Source organism: Lonchura striata, chromosome 6 (genome assembly GCF_050655825.1).
Source record: "Lonchura striata isolate lonStrDom1 chromosome 6, ASM5065582v1, whole genome shotgun sequence".
Classification (NCBI taxonomy): Eukaryota; Metazoa; Chordata; class Aves; order Passeriformes; family Estrildidae; genus Lonchura; species Lonchura striata.
In genome coordinates this window covers 1,893,217-1,906,173 of record NC_140708.1, presented here as the reverse complement: position 1 = coordinate 1,906,173, position 12,957 = coordinate 1,893,217, and the positions used below count along the sequence as shown (strand labels likewise).

The 12,957-nt window shown below is 47.6% G+C and overlaps 1 protein-coding gene across 4 annotated transcripts in view; it reads right to left on the bottom strand.

Moving 5' to 3' along the window:
• LOC144246640 (uncharacterized) overlaps positions 1-12,957 on the bottom strand; it is a 222,033-nt gene that overhangs the window by 106,608 nt on the left and 102,468 nt on the right. For all 4 annotated transcript variants that reach the window (XM_085583766.1, XM_085583764.1, XM_085583767.1 and 1 more), the window contains one exon: positions 1-12,957. This exon is cut by the window's left edge and continues 17,211 nt beyond it; it is cut by the window's right edge and continues 23,582 nt beyond it. The gene's annotated coding sequence lies outside the window, so the exon portion shown is untranslated.

Sequence of the window (12,957 nt, the reverse complement as noted above, 5' to 3'; positions counted from 1 at the left end):
CCATCTAAGAATAGTTCTCCTTGTCATGCATCCCCTGTCCTTGAACAATCTCTTCCATGAATATCCCAACACCTGGACAGTCCAGCCTGACCTCACACATCCTGCAGACTGATCCTGCTGCCTGCCTTATTTCAGTGCTGTTACTCCCAGATTTCTTGGCAGGTTGTCTAGAAATCAGCAAAAAAACCCTCAAGAGAGTAAATCTTGGGACAGGAAAACTAAAAAGAGTTCTACAGCACAGCCCGTGATTTTCTGAGGGATATTTGGCTGCTCTCTTGTGCTGCTGCATGCTAGGAAAGGGCAGGGAGAGGACATAATTCTGCTCTAACTTGCTACATCATCAGTTTTCATTAAAATATTCTTCTGCCACATCTTTGTAATTTTTCATTTTGGAGGCAAATTCATTAAAGGTGTACTTCAGCCTGATTAAATTAAATAAGTGGCATTAGCAAATAAAGATTGGGTTGTTGTTTTTTTTATCTTGGCACACCACAAAAAGAAAAGGGGGGAGAGGGGAAGAAATTGCTGTGATACAAAGAGCTATTAAATACTATAACTAAAGGGGGTGGGGGTAAATTCCATTCTCCATAAGCTCCCATTTGTTATCTTCCCTCAGCCCCACCATCACAAATCACTCTGGAGCCTTGCAGCAAAAATATCCCAAATGTAAAGCAATATAATATCCTGTGTTTTCCAAGATAGGTAATAATACATTTAGCACACAAGCAAACCTTCCTAGCACTCCACCAGCTCCTTTCCTAAGTCTCCCTGTGTGGCTCTTAACTTCTCACACTCATTTCAGGGCTATTTCCTGGTCAGAGATGGCTTTGAAAATGAGGCTGAAAAAGGTTTCTCAGCTTATTTTTGTATTGATTTCTGCTAGGCAGCAAGAAAGGGCAGGCACTGTGCTCTGAAATTAGGACTTGCCTGTGCTACCTTGCTTTAATAGGGCCACTTTGCCTGTGTATTTCCCCTCACAATCTCCCCCCAAATCCATCTTAGCTAGTTTTAGGTGGAAAAATAGAGTGTTTGGCTGATCTCTTCCCCCTTACCCCTGCTACAATGTTTGGGTAATTCTAGGGCTGTGAACACATGAGCATTTTTTAAGCCATATGTCAAACACTGCTCCCCCTTCCACAAGCTTTAAAACCAACTGTCCTAGCAGGATGCTCTGATGGAGTCAGGGCTGGGAAAGGAAGAAGGGTTTCCAGAGACATCCGGGTTTTCTTTTCCCCTTCTTGGCACAAAGGGGCAGCTTTTCCCCCAGAGCCACCCCGCTTCTGCCGTCCGACCGCCCAGGAGGGACACCGCGATTCCCCGCCCAGAAGCAGCTCTGGCAGCAGGAGGTGGTGCCTGGCCTTGGGGCTGAGAGGTCTCCAGGCCTTTGCTGCCAAGAGGAGGCCACACATACATGACAAAAACAGAAGGACAACTTGGGAAGTTCATTTGATTGAGAGCTTCCCATCTGTTTCTGCCCATGTCTCTCCACTGCCAGTAGCTGGAGACGATCAGGAAGGAAGCAGACAGATCCAGCGCACTTCACCCACTAAAGAAAATCCCTCTGGGCTTCTCCCAGTGGGAAACAGTCAAAAAGGTGCTGCACCCTCCCCTTCTCCGTTCAGCTGTAACTGGGTGGAAAACTGCTGAGCCAAAGGCATCCATCCTTCCCAAAGCTTCATTCCCTTGGGCACACACAGAGCCAGGAGCAAACACAGCAGGTGTCTACCTTCAAATGCCTGTCACCCCCACAAGTTCTCACTATTAGGTGTATATTTGGTCTATATTTCCCCTCAAAAGCAAAACCAAACTGGGGGGGACGCAACCAGCACGGACTTGGATCCGTGGGGATGACGGGCAGGGACACGGAGCGAGAGCAGCCCAAGGTCTGCCACCAAGGGGCCTTGGTGCTGGGCCAAAAGCACAGCCCAACCCTCACCGTCCCTGCTTACCAACAGCAGCAGGGGCAGGGCTGAGTGAGCTAGGCTGCCTTGGGAAGCTCTAAGCTGGGCTCTGGAAGGTGAGGCACCTCCACATTCCTGATGCGGCTTTGCCCAGCGCGAAAAGCTGAACGTGCCTTTGAACAACACTAATGATCAGTCATCAGCTCCTTGGAAGAGTTCCACGGCAGCATTTGACTACTGGAGAGCGATCAAGTCAGTGAAGTCTTGCCAAGTTCTGGGCACTTGGTTGGCAGGAAAAATGTTTAGCGCTTCAGGGAAGACTCGGTGCAGCTTTTGATCCCTTCTAGTCCCAACATATTTAAACAAAAATAACCTTTTCTCCCCTCTCCCTCCCAACCACCATTTCCCCACATTTAGCAGTGGAGAAGGAGGCCCCACGTGTGGGTTTGGCACATTTCAGCAGTACTGTTTATAATGCAGTTGGTCCCCAAATGTCACAAGGCTATTGTTTCCCTGTTGGTCACACATCCACCTGAATTTTAGGCTATTCCCTAAATGTCACAATTTCACTGCTTCCTGGAACTCTCTGCTATTGTTTCCCTGTTGGTCACACATCCACCTGAATTTTAGGCTATTCCCTAAATGTCACAATTTCACTGCTTCCTGCAACTCTCTACTGTTACTGGTTATTGTCTTCCTGAGAGATAAATTTTTGTCTCACTTGTCTCCAAAATGCCCAGTTTTCTTTCACTTTGGTACCCCCTGAAACGAATGTTCCACATGCCTTTGGTCTCACTGAGTAGGGCACAGGCGGGGGGGGGGGGGGGGTGAACACCCTGAGGGGAAAAATATCTTAAAAAATAAAATAGGGGGTTTTTGTTGCCCAGATCTTCTACTTTCCTCTCCCAGTCTCTATTGCCCAGGGATCTACTGCCAGAGATCTGTTGAACTTTGTAATTAAAGCCACAGAATGCTCAGCTAGCAGAGTTAATATTTTTTGCCATTTTTTGCCACTGTTGGTCATCTTGCCAAAATCTCGCACAGGGTTTGAACATGTGCCTGGTTTAAGCGGCTTTTTTTGGCCCCTGCTTTGTCTCCACTTTCTCCACACCGATGGGATGGATGCACAGTCTCTCACTTCTTGCCCTGAGCATCCTCTGCTGGCTCCCTCCCTCCCTATCCTACAGTCTGTGTGTGCAGGGAGGAAGCAAAACCTGCACCAGTGCTGAGTGTCTCCATCTGGAAGGCACCAGAGGGGCCGGCAGCAGCTGAAGCATCAACACCCCTGCCACCTCCTTGGAAAGATTCGGGATCCAGGGGGAGAAGCATGGAAGAAGAAAGGAAACCTGGCAACAGCAAGAAGACAAGAACTTCAGGAGTGGCAGAAAACCCTGCTGGAGTCAGTCTCGGGGAGAGTGAAGGAAGCAAATGGAGAACTTGGACTAGGAAGCAATCTCTATCTCAATTCTTTAAAATGTTAAAAACTTTTTAAAACCTTCTCTAAAACCTTAAACGCTAAGTTTTCCACCACATGATATCACACACTTCTATTCAAACTCCACACCCACAATCCCAGTTCTATCAATCAATTTTGGAAGCCTTCTCCACAGCCTCAGATCAAATGCAGTGTTCTCTTGGAGGTCAGTGCCTGTCAGCACACAAAGTCCAAAATTCTCAGCATCCAGACTTCCAACACCTCTAGGAACATCTTCCCACTGCGGGGTCAAGGCACTGGATGACTGAAGGCAAAGGAGATGTGACCCATGAGAGGGGCTCCCTCCTCACTAACAGCACTCCCACAGGACTGCAGACAGGAAGGGCTGCGAGATATTTGGATGCTCTGGTAGCAGAGGGTTCATTCAGCTCCAAGGACAGCTCCCTGCCTGCCAGGGAGCAGGTCCCAGCATCTCTCAGCATCCTCCCCTGCATTGCCAGTGAGGACCATCCTGACCTGCCTCTGGCACCACAGCTCTGCCAGCTCTTTCCCAGAGACAGATAAAAGTGTTAATTTAAACACCCTCATGTGGTTTTGAGCTCTTCTACACCCTTTGAGACATGACCTGATTCTTTGTTCTCACTTCAGGTGCTGGTCAAAGGTCTGAGATTTGTCCCTCTTGGATTATTTCATCCTTTTCCTGTAAGATCTCAGCCCAGAAACACCTGTGCCAGCCTTTTAATGAGATTTGGGCTCTGCAGGGAGAAACAGCTCCACACCAGCCAGAGTCCTGGAGAAAGACCCTGTGGAGATTCTCCTGCTGCAGCGGAGTGTGGGCAGGAAAAATCAGGAAAAATAGACAGGATTGGTACAGCTCTATGGAAAAAATGCTCTAATGCTGCCCCCTTCCCAGAGGGCTGAGCTGTAAGGGCATAAACCCACCCCAGGTGTTGGCAGCATCAGCTGTGTCACACATATCTCTTGGGCACATTCACTCTGGTGCTTTATTCCCCCAATGGAAAAAAAAAAAATACTTTTTAGAGCAGTACAAAACTGATTAGATTGAGGCAAGGGAAAGAGTGATGGAAAACAGGGAACAATAAAAACCTGGGAGCAGGCAAGAGTTTCTTGGAGGAAAATAAGAGAAAATAAAGCTGATGCTTTCAAAATTAATGACTAATGACAAATAATTGTGGAACAGCAATGAGAAGGCAGGATGGAAACAAGAACCAGGAGAACTAGACATTTGGTCTGATGGTTAATTTAAGGCCATTAATTCATAATTGTAACCATTACAGCCAGGAGTTTCTAGTGAGTCCAACAATATTAAAAGCTGCTGGATGTGGTGCCTTTCCCAAAGAACCTGGCTGTTATTTAGGGTTCTAAGTGAAGGCTGAACTGCTGTGAAAAAAAGCTGTCCTCATCTCATATTAGGGGTGTTTATAGGAATCTCTGCCCTGAAGAAGGAAGGAATGAAGACAGAGAAGGCACATGCCCTCTATCCTCCTTCTCCAGGCACAAAATGAGCCACTTTGCCCACACCTATGAGCTCCTGGGCTTTTCTTCCCCCACAACATGAGGAGCAGATTGTCTCTTTGTCAGAAAGCAGCAAACACGAGTCCCAGCAGCTGGATGTGCCTGTTCTTCCTCGCTTCACTTTTTCAAAGGGGAAATCAAAGTATTTAATGACATCCAAAGGTCTGTTCCCAGCAGCATGGGCTAAAAGGCAGGGCACTGGGTGAAGGAGGGTGTTTTTTTGTGGTTTGAACAGTGCCCATCCTTCTAAGGAGGGGGTTAATATGCTGCCTGTATCACATCCCTGTGAATCACATCTATTTAATTTAATGAGAAAACTGACAGTTCACTGTGACCAGCAAAGCCTGTCCTGCTCTGCACCACCCAGGAGTTACAAAACAGCCGGGTTTGCTCTAATCCTAGGATATTTACAGCTGGAAAGGATGGAAACAGAGGAACACAGTTAAATCTCAAGCAAGATGCATTCCTCTCAGATCTTGCATTCACAATAGACAGAGGGACTCAAACCTGCCTGACAGGGTACACAAGGCACTTGGCAGCCTGGCGAAGCTTTGTTCCTCACAGAGATCAATCAAAGCAACAGAGAGACTTGTCAGGGAAGCGTGGGATCAGCTGTTTTCTCCCAGTCTAACTATGGTCTTCTCCTCTCTGCTTGATTCCCTTCATCCTTTTGGTGTTTCTCTGGTGGGAAATCTCACCTGAGGTTCTACAAAGTATTCTAACTTAACATTCCAGCTGGTTTGAGACTAGGAAGTTCTCTCAGTCCCTTGACAAGCACCTTGCAGGGGAGAAAGTGTCTTCGTGGTATGGGAGTCATCCCTTCCTCTTCACCAATAACTGAGAGGATGGCCAACAGCAAAGCACTGTTTGCTTTACAGCCTTTGGCTTCTCCTCCAAACCTTTTCCCTCCCCTTTTAATTGAGCTCAGACCCCGTTATTTTCCCTGTGCTTCAGGCACATTAAAACCCACAGCTATTAAACTGTATTTGATGCACAGAGAAAACCACTCTGAGTGCAACCTGAGAGCCTCTGGTGTTACAGTGAGGAAGAAGAGGAGGGGGATTAAGGCAGGATGGAAAGACATCCTTTCCACAGTCACTCTTTTTTTTTTTTTCTCCTCCCCCAATAATCCTATTTTTACACGTGCCTACCAGATGTTCCCCATATCACACTCATAGAGCCAGATGGTTTCAGCATCCCTTCCCCACCGTGTATCATCAGCTCCTGATCATCTCGCTGATGTGTAATGGCCCGGTCAGAGGGGAACGAGCTGCTCAGGGTAATTGTCTGAATGTTCCCAAACATCTGCGCTCACGTCCCTGCTTTCAGAGCCCGCAGTTCCTGGTGGGAGAGGAGTTCCCCCTCTGAGATGCCATCACAGGCGGTAATTACCACGGGAGATAAGCGCTCGTGTCCTACAGCTCAACTGCCCAAAGCCACGGCTCAGCTTTACACAGCCACGCTTAGCAGTTAGCTCCTGCCACGGGTAAAGGTGGAACGAGGGATGGAGGGAGGGATGGAGGGAGGGAAGGAGGGAGGGATGACCATGCTGCTTCATGCCCCAGAAAGGGGCACTCCCAGAAAAGAACTGGGACAAGACATTTGCATTTTATCATTGAAGTATTTTGTCTTATTTTATATTATGTTTTATATTTTTAACCTTCCTACTTCAAAAAAAAAAAAAAAAAGGAAAAAAAGAAAAACAGAAAGAAAAAAAGAGAAAAAAGTAAAGAAGTACCTAAAATAAGGCTAAAATAAAGATTAAAATTTTATATATTTTAATATTTTAAAATAATTCTTTTGTAAACCCCATTTCGCTAATCATCGAGAGCCCGCACACTGCCCTACAAGACAAACCTATAGCAAAGCAGCAGAACATGTTATAAATAAGCAGAAATAAACAACCTTAAAAACCAGCATAGACAAATTATAACTTCTTCTTTAGCAACGAAGCAAAAAGACAGAGACTTTCTACAATCTCAAAATTATCAATACCACAAATTCCAACAGACTATGACCAGAATTTGGGAATACCTGAGCAGGGTCAGAGTCCTGTCACCAGCTATGTCACCTTGTAAAGCACATCCAACACCTTGGGGACGTGATTTGGGGCAGATTTGAGATCCACTGCAGCCTGATCTCACAGCAAAAAGAGCAACACTTAACACAAAACTATAAGCAACACCAAAATTAGGAAGGAGTTTAATCAATAGCAACTTTAATCAATGGCCAGCAAGTTTAGGACAGGCTTTTGATGCCCCAGCAAGGTGAGGAAGCAGTGCTGGCAAGAAGTGCTACATTGGAGATGCAGCAAAACCCTGAGTGCTGCTGGCTGCTGGTGCAGGAGAGGGAGAGGAGGCAATTTTAGGAAGCAAATAAAATAGAAATAGCAGAGTAGATCCAGAGGGATTCTTACTGATAGGCAAGAAACAGTATTAGCAAGCTGGCAGCTCCTTGGTGTCCCAGCTTGTGAGCCAGCCTCAGAGGAGAACTGACAGGTAGATCAGCATCAAAAAGCACACAAGAAGGGAAGGCTCCTCCTCTCTCCAAACCTCCCCATCCCGTTCCTCTCCCCAGCACCCAAGCAGGAGATTGGAGCCCACACCCAAAGCTCTCCCCTGCCCTCTTGCTCAGACTCCAGGAGCAGGGCAGGCCTGGGAGGGCACAAAGCCCCAGTTCAAGAGGAGGTCAGGGATGAGGCCGTGCCTCGGAGGGGACAAACCCACCGGCCACCACCAGAGTCTGGGACAGCCGGGCCCCTCTGGCAGCTCGGAGCAGGGAGCTCTGGAGCTTTGCCCATGGACAGCAGGAGAGAGGGGAGCAAGGGAAGAGGGCAAAGGGTGTCCATTGATATAATTGACTGCTCTACTAATTAAAATTCCTGGGCACTAATTGGGGCTGGGATCTACCTGCTGAATGCTCCCCTCAGCAGCTCAGCCCAGAGATAGGGGAGCCTGCATGGGAGAGGGGGATAAAGGTCTGGCAGCAGCCGGGGCCCTGGTCGGGGCTGGCAGAGCCCAGAGCTGTTTTGTCTGACCGATAATAAGTCACCAAATTGCTTTTGACAAGTGAAGGGGATTGGAAATAATGGGGGTCTGCAGAAAGCCCAGGGCACAGACCGGGGGATCCATGAGATAATGAGGAGCAAAGCCCTGCCATGGCTGGGGGCAGCGGGACGGGGAGGAGGCTGTGAGGGACATCTGTGCCACACTCCAGACAATATTTGGCCTGGAAGGGCTCTGCCTGAGGCACAGGGACTGCCTGGAGGGGGTCAGCCTGGGGCAACCAGGAGCACTTGGCACTCCTGCTCTGCCTCAGCTCCAGCTTTTAGAGCTGGGCTTCAAGAACCCCATGCCACAGCACCAAAATCCCTGTCGCTTTTCCATCTCCAACCATGGGTCAGGCATTCTCTGTGCATGGACCAGATGTGCCAGCAGCAGCTACAACACTCCAGCTGCTCACCTGGTCCAAATAAACTCCACATCCCTACAGGATCCAGGTGTTCTGGCTGCACCAGACATGGGAAATCAGCAATCAGACTGCAATAATTAAAGTGTTCATTTACATACCAATACCCCAGATATTCTCCACCTCGCATCCCTTTCACAATGATGCAGTATCCAAATCTGGAGCATGTCTGAGTGCACACAGCCAATTTCTTTCTACTCAGAAAAAGAAAATAGCCTATTTTTTTTTCATGTCAACATGCTCTGTGTAATACCCAGTGGGTAATTTTAGTGTCTAATGCAGCATCCACAGAACCCTCACCTCCTGGGAAATCAATTGGGTGCCCTCTTTGCCTTGATTTGGAGAATAAAAGTCCCTCTAATACTCAGGAGGCATCCAGGAGATATAACTTGATTTTGGGAACATGAGTACTGAGGTACATTTGATCAGCACTGGAAAGAGGAGCTGGGATGCATCACTTTTGAGAGGATCACCAAGCAGGCAAAAATGTTGTGGAAAGAGAAAAGACACTGGGACTGGTGTCAAATTTCTCACTTTTCCATAGGATTTCACATCTGCTCCATAACCATGGCCTTTTTTGTTTCTTCCAGACAAAAATGCTCAATTTGCATGGGCTTGGTTTTCCTCATGCCCAGACACAGACATGGCGGGCCTTCCTCCCCACTCACTCCAGCCTTCGTTTTCCCTGGAGTGGAGCTCCCAAGGAGGACAGCTGCGTGTTCCAGTGGTGCTGCACCCCACAGTGGTTCAGGGAACCTGATTTTCTCTCTCCTCCTCCCCAGAGATTCTGCACTGGCAGGGACCAGAACACAGGGGCAAATATGCCAAATTTTTATCATTTGGGGGGATTTTTTTGAACACAGGAAAGAGGAAAACATGACTTTAACCCCTGAGTGGCTGCAGGCCAGGGAGCTGTTGGATGCCACACACATTTCCCAGTGCTGCTCACAGCCTTTTTTCCAGTTCCATCCACTTGGATACAAAGCAGATCTCAGGTTTCAGCAGCACTGTGGGGACCTCAGGAGGTCCTGACATACCAGTTTTTTTCCACATCGAGTAATTCAAAAGGATAAAACTCATGTTTTAGTGGAGTTTTCCGCCCCTTTTCTTCTCTAAACTTGGATTATGGAAGCTCCAGCTGAGCTCTCAAACAGGCACTGTGCAAGTCATATTCTCAGCTTCAAAGTGAGGAAGCAGTTCATGGCAGTTCATTTCTGCCTGGGTATTTTTTAAGCCAGAGACTCCCAGAGGAAAACAGAATCTGATTCCCTCTGCTTCCAGCCCTCTTCTCCCCTAAAGGCCACCCTATTCACAGTGCAAAGCCATAACCACCTAGCTGCTATTTGCCTGCATTTCCCTGACAAAACACCACCAATTCAAGTTGGGTGAAGCTCTCCTGGACACAAGGGGTCTAATTCTCATGTCAGCCTCTGATTTTTCCTTTTTGGGAGCAAAATAACAAAAATGCTTTGGAAATTAAGCTTCCTTTTATTGCAGTGGCAATGCTACTTTCCTAGAAAGCCCTAAAAAATCATCCTGTGTGTCTCAGAGTCTTCATCCCCCACTTTTTGTACAGCAAATCTTCAAAGCCCTGATGGGTAAGCGGGGCTGAACATTCCCAGGTCCTGCAAAGGAGGAGAGAGGGCACAGAGGGGAAGAGGATGGGGCTGTGGGGTTGTCTGCATTTTTCCTTAACAGTTTGGGGTCAAGCCTGATCCCCGGTGGGGTCAGCTCTCTTACAGGCTAACACACTAAAGTCAAAGGAGACTGCTTCCCCCTGGGAGCGGCTCTGCAGCCCCTTCAGGAGCACCAGGGTGGGAGGGGGATGCAGAAAAGCATGGAGAGGATGCAGGGACCCTGCCAGACAGGAATTCTCCAGGGCAAACACACAGCACCTGCCCCATCCACGGGCACCTCTCAGCACCAACATCCCTTCCCACAGGGCACCAGGCTACACCCACCACCATGTGGGACAGGGTCTGGGAGCAGACTGGCATAGAAGGGATGTCAAGGTTCACAATAATCACCCGAAAACCCTTTTCATCATCTACAGGATGCTCTTCACCAGCAAAACAACCCCCAAAAGTTGAAGGCACGGTGTCACTACAGCACTTAGCAGAGTGTTGACACCTCTGATTAGAAAGAAAGGAAGGAAATGAGGAAATCTGTGCAGCTGGAAAATACCTAAACATGCCACAGATCTGGGCAAAACATCAGCTGAAAGGGAGATGGAGAGAAAGGGAAGCTGCCCGTGCTGCCTGGCTCACATGGAGGGAGCAGGATGATTGTGCAGCCAAAGGGAAAGAAGAGATAAAATAGGAAGATGTCAAAGATATTTTTTTCAGAATGCAAGCTCCATTACGCAAGGCAAAAGGTGCACATTAAGTGCAATAAAAAAAAAGAAGCTTTTATAGAGATTAATTTGTCTGCCCTCTTCTCCTTAAATCGGAGGTTATAAATTGTGACGGATCATGTATGCTTTTGGGAAGCGAAGGCAGGAAAAACGAAAGGGAATTGGGGAATAGATCAAAATTCTCTGAGCAGAAGGCTTGGGAGGCACACATTTACATCAGGCTTTTTCTTCTTGCCTCAGAGCTGGTGCCATTCTGATCCACAGGAGAAGGAAACTCCTCACACCCCTGTATTCCTACAGCTCCTTGAATCCATGGACTGCTCACACACCCACAAAGGGGATGAGCTTAAAGCTGTTGTTTGTGGACTTGAGATGATGAGAACCGAGAAAGCAGCTGCTGGAATGTGTTGTTATCTGCTCCCATGCATCCGTCTCACCACAAACATTCCCGTGCCCCAATTCCACAGGCAAAGCTGCTCGGGAATAGCAGAGCCCGGAGCAGCAAGTCAGAACAAAAGATAATAGTTTTTATCTCTCCTCTTTCAAGTTCCTGCAACAAAAGCCTGTTCCTGTCTGGCCCAGGAACAGATCCGCCCGCCACAGCCCATCTTCAAACATTCCCGACTGACCTCAGCGTGTGAAATAGGCACCATTAAAGTGTTCTAAGAATAATTCCCAGAAATCATGAGTCACTGTCTGATTTCGGCAGAAAGGGCTAAAATGATTCAATTATTCACCATGAATTATTCACTGATAATTACACTGTAGTTAAAGATCTCCACGTAGACACTTCATTACAAGCAAACCACTGGTGTGCACCTAATATTTCATTAAAAAGCTCCACTTCTGTTATTGCATGTCATATATAATGAAGCAGAAATATTGGTGGCCATCAGAGGAAATCAGAGAGAGATTAAATGCGGAAGGAAGATGCTGCTATTTCTAATTCTCAAGCAGCTCTGCCAAGTGCAGCACCATGCCGAGCATCCCTTTCTCTGGTATCAGAGCCAGCCAGGATTTCATTCCTTGGAGAAACACGCCGTGAGGAGAGGAGAAACTGAGCTGGCAGCCATGGAGAAATTTCACCTTTTGCTCTTCTTTTGCTGATGACCACTAGAAATCTCTCTAAATCCAGGCTCTCCAGGACTGCAGACAGTTCAATTTTGCTTGTCCGCCTGCTGCTCGCACAGAGCTATTTTGGCAACTGAGTTGCCCTTTATCTGCCATTGCACTGGCAGGACTGGCACAAAAGCAGGCAGACAGGAGAAAGCCACCGTGAGAGCTTCTCACCTGCCAGGGAACTGGGGGAAGAGCTTATTTCTCCCACACTTCCAAGCAGGGATTCTGGTTTTTGTCACAAGGAGCCAATTCAGCGTAGCTGAGCCAACCATCCTGCTGCAGAACCACCAAAACAGCCCTGAAAGTCTGCAGGAGCACCACATTTGTGTTCCCATGTCAACTAGTTGCTTCCCTTTCCTTTTCCCTCACCAGTGCTGGGATGCAGAAATAGCCAGGGTGGCTTATTGTAAATGCAGGCGAACCCAATGGGAAGAAATGATGATGTCTGACTCAATTCAGAAGGCTGAATGATTTCTTTATTATAATTATGCTAAAATACATCAATATACTATATAAAAGGAGGATACTAAAACTACACACTACTTTCTCTGACTCTAACATAACTCATGACCCTCTCTGCAGAGTCCAGCCCCAGGTGGGTTGGATTGGCCATCAGCTCAAACAATCCTCACCAGAATCCAGCCAAGCAATCACCCCAGGGAAACAATTCTCCAAACAAATTCTACATAGGAAAATCAAGGAGCAGAAATATAAATTGTTTTCTCTTTCATTTCTCTCTCTGCACCTCTATGAAAATCCTGAGAGGGAGAGAAATGTGCTTGCCACAGTGGCTCCTCTCCAGCCCAGTCCCATGGACCATACCAGGACAGGGTCTGCAGGAGCAGCTCCAGAACCCACAGCAGCTTCTGGAGCATTCAGCAGTCTCTCCCAGATATCCACCCACAGCTCAGAGGTTTCAGACTCCTCTGGGAGGCTCTCAACACCCAGATAAAACCGAGTCCCCAATGCTGTGAATATAAATTCCTCATTTTATGGATCACACAACACAGCACAAGCACTTGCCACAGGCAGGGGGACTGGGACATTGAGCTCCTAGCTCAGAAATACCCCATTTTTTCCAGCTGTGCTGTCTCCTATCCCAAACTCAGTTAAGAAATCACCAATTTTGGCTTGCAAGACATCAG